Here is a 724-nt window from a genome sequence, read left to right on the forward strand (position 1 = left end):
TGTAGATAAGACATTTATGGATGGATTTTTATGGGTAAACAGTATTATTGTTCTACGATTAGAAGAAAGGTCAGATGATTCCCGAGGCAAGAAGATATAAGAGCCCCAGAAACTTTGAATTAGACCACTCAAGACGAAGACAGGGTCCATCGACTCACGGAGACTACACAGGTAATGCTACCTGCAGCTGAGGGCACAAGGGTTTCTCTTAAAATTGGGTTTCATCTGCCAGCTCTTAACTTGGCCACAAGTACAAGCATAGCTCTAAAGGTATGGGTCATGCTTTTCTGTGGCTGTTTTGTTGGGTTTGAATTGTGTATTTTCTTTCTTTCCTTATGGTAAAGAACATTGGCTTGGTGTCAGCCAGTCTCGGGTACAAATCATACTTCTGTGAAACTTTGGGAAAATTACTTAATCTCCAAGAACTTTCATTTGTTCATCTGTAGATAAGTTAATGGTGGCGGCAGTGTAGCCTAGCTACGAGGATCAAATGAGAGGCTATGTCTGCATGCAACGAAGGCTGTTTTGCAAGGATTCATTTTCAGATCCATCACAAGATAATGCCTCCCCACAACCCCCCACCCTCCCGCACTCAGTCAGCTTGACAGTGAAGTTCTTACTTCATGATTTTAAAAGGATTTTAGGACTTTGAGGCTTTGAGAACACTCCATCACTGTTGAAAGTGAGATTCTGAGGAGTTCCCCCTAGTGATTTAAAAAAACTG

This window comes from Echinops telfairi, unplaced genomic scaffold, assembly GCF_000313985.2.
Source record: "Echinops telfairi isolate 266 unplaced genomic scaffold, ASM31398v2 ScPeMD7_7466;HRSCAF=8504, whole genome shotgun sequence".
In the NCBI taxonomy this organism is placed as follows: domain Eukaryota; kingdom Metazoa; phylum Chordata; class Mammalia; order Afrosoricida; family Tenrecidae; genus Echinops; species Echinops telfairi.